At 47.6% G+C, this 3,216-nt stretch overlaps 1 pseudogene; it reads right to left on the bottom strand.

The window, feature by feature from the left end:
• Positions 1-1,448: 1,448 nt before the first annotated feature.
• Positions 1,449-2,241, bottom strand: LOC127185503 (melanoma-associated antigen 10-like; annotated as a pseudogene).
• Positions 2,242-3,216: the final 975 nt, after the last annotated feature.

Here is a 3,216-nt window from a genome sequence, read left to right on the forward strand (position 1 = left end):
CTCCCTTCCTCCATCCCAGCGCTTTTCCACTCAAGTCATTATTCAATCTTTCACCAACACCCGACACCCAGTGCCTCCTTACAGTTGGGCAAATTTCACTGGAGATAAATGAACTAAAATGTGAATTTAAGTTAGCCCTGTCCTTCTGACCATGTAAGTGGAACAGGTCCTAACAGGAGTTCTAGGCCCCCCTTTCCCATGATTCCCTTATATATCAGGAATCCCTTGTAGATGGTTGGGGTAAGCCATTCAGTAGGTGTGGTGTGTTCAGCTGTAACTCCGATCCCTGTCCCAGGCCAGGGTTTCCCTCTGCATGTCTTGGGTTTGTATTTTGAAGTGCTGGGGATATCAAAGACAGCACTGTACATGCTATGCATGTGTCCAGCCACTGAGGCAAAGCACTTCCTTGACTCCTCCCTGCCATGTCCCTCAGCAAATGAGACTGCTCAGAGTTGTTTATTTTAGTCTACTAGCATCTCTTCCTACTGTGTTCCTAGTAGGGCTGCTGTTGCTCTTACTTTTACCAGTCGACAGGTAATGTGAACATTGTTTTGGTCAACTTGACACAAACCTAAACATACCTGGGAAGAGAGGATCAGCGTCGAGGCTTTGTCTCAATCAGATTGACATGTGGTCATGTCTATGAAGAATATTCTTCCTTGATAATTAATATAGGAGGAACCAGCTGGCTGTTGGGTCCTACCATCATCTAGGCAGGTAGTTGTGAGCTGTGCAAGCAAGCAGCCAGGAAGCACCATTCACCTGTGGTCTCAGCTTCAGTTCCTGCCTTCAGGACTCTAACCTGTAAGCCAAGTGATCTTTCTTCCACCTAAGTGATTTTGGTCAGTATTTTTTTTTTTTCCAACAGAGAAACAAAGGAAAACAGTTAATGTCTGTCTTCTTGTTTTGCACTGCTGACAATGGGGGTTTGGGAGAGGGGGAGGGATTTTATTTATTTTACTTATAATTTAGTTTTTACTTTAATCAGAAGGAATGAGGGACTATAAGTAATGTGGCTATCAAAAATTAGTTTTATTCTCTGTTTTTATTGCAGTAGTGACTAAGGTTGAGAAAACATTTTTATAAAGACATTAATTATTTGAATATTAGTGATAAGATCATTCCCATTGCTGAGAAAATATCAATTCGAATGCTATGATGTCTTGTGACAGGTTACAGTGATCTGGACTGCATCCTTGTTTTATGACAAAGTAAGCTCAGAGATACTAATAGATATTCACCAATGTCATCTACAACTTTATCTCTAGCGAATGCACCTTGTAGTAAAGGTAGCAACATTTTGTAAACAACAAGAAAAATCCAAGCTGCCCAGACAGAACATGAAGAATACAATGGTGTACATCTCCTCCTACCAGCTCTCAAATGATGGTATGGTACTTAGATAAATGACTCTGCCTCTCCTCATATTAGATGGCAACTGACCTTGCAAAAGAATGTGTGCTGCTCAGAGCAATAGTGCCATGCGCTGGATGATCCTGGCCTAGGCCCTCTGTAGCTCCTCTATCAGAGCCTCTGCATATCTAAAGGGGTAGGCTCTGGCACCTTGCCTAACTATGCTGGCAAAAGACTTCAATAATTTCATCTTGGTGGTTTCGGCATGGGCCCTTGGGCCCCACAGGAACTCATAGGAAGGAGGATCGCTGTCAGGCACCTGCCTGTATTCCAGGTACCCTTCCTGCACAAAATGCTCCGTGATGAGACGTCTGGGCTCCCCGTACATGAAATGCTCACTGTCCGCATACACCCCATGTTGTTCAGTACGCGCCACAAGGCCTGCTCACTAGCTCAGTTGTCCTCTATGAAGATGATGCACAGCACGATTAGTAGCAGGCCTGTCTTGGGTACGCCTGGAAAACCATGCTGAGTCCCATGGTAGGTGATCCCAAGGGCAAGGGCAACAGAGTAGATGTGATCAGTGGTGTTTCTTTCCACTATCTCTAGGCCAAAGAGCAGCATCAAACAATCAGAGGCCTTAGAAAAGATGACAGGGTAGTATTCCTCATAACCGCGGAGGACTATGAACAGAATCTGAGTCTTAGATGTCAGCTGCTTCCTAGTGTACTTGATGAGAAGGAAGTGAACCACATCAATCATCTTTCTGTTGAGGACACCTTGTGAGGGAGAGTGTGGGTCATCCAGTTCTGTAGCTTGGCTGCCAAAAGACTCAAAAGATGATGCCCTACTGGCAGGGCCGCTAGCATAGTCGGGAGAGCCCAGCATATTGCCAACAGATGGATGCCCTGAGTGGGTGGCCTCCACCTTACCTGCCTGAGCTCCTGGGACGTGGGCATGCTCCAGGCCCCTTGCCCTGCTTTGGGACTGAGTGCTAACTGGGAGGTCACCTGTGTATCTGATGTCAGGTGGATCCCATGGATCCTTGGGAACACAGGAATGGACTTGTTGCAGCTCAGACGTGTGAAGATTCACAGGCCTGCGAGGGGGAGAGAAAGGGTGAGTTGAATCTGACACCTGTAGCTTGGACAACTCTCAACCATTTGTAGGGTTTTGCCTGGGGGGGGTGCCCTATGCCCAAAGAACTCTGGTCCTGCATGTGCCTCTGAGTGCCAGGATTCTCACTGTGACACACTCCCACACCTGGCAATACTGTACCCTGACATGATGGCTGAGCCTGGAGCATGAACTATCACACCCTGTGGTGGAATCTGCAGTGATGGCCACCTGGCCTGGCCTCCTCTCTGCTCTGTTAGGAGTTTCCAAAGTCCATCCAAAGTGCATCTTAGCTCCCCTTCCGGGAAAACCAGTTTTCTACCACAGGAGTGGCAGCTCCCACTCCGGGTTCCCTAGGCACCAGCACAGGGCCGTGCATGCTTAATGCACTCCTCTCTCTGGGGGACAGGGCCTTCTCACATGTTCATTAATGACCATGACAGCTTACCTGGTTGCCGATACCTACCTCCTCTGTCAAACACACCTGGCTCCCTCTTGCCTCCAATGGTACCCCATGCTCCAAAGGCTCATCTTCCTGAGAGAGGAGAGAGAAGTCAAGATGAATCAGCTCTGGAAATGCCTGGCAGCGGTGACTCAAGAGCCAAAAGGGTTTCTGCCTTGGTGGCACATGCCTTTAGACCCAGCATTCAGGAGGAAAAAGCTGGTCAATTGTTGTGAATTCGAGGTCATTCTGGTCCACAAAGTGAGTCAAGGACAGCCCTGGCTATACTGAGAGACTGTGTCTCG

The sequence above is a fragment of the Acomys russatus genome, chromosome X, assembly GCF_903995435.1.
Source record: "Acomys russatus chromosome X, mAcoRus1.1, whole genome shotgun sequence".
NCBI classification, from domain to species: domain Eukaryota; kingdom Metazoa; phylum Chordata; class Mammalia; order Rodentia; family Muridae; genus Acomys; species Acomys russatus.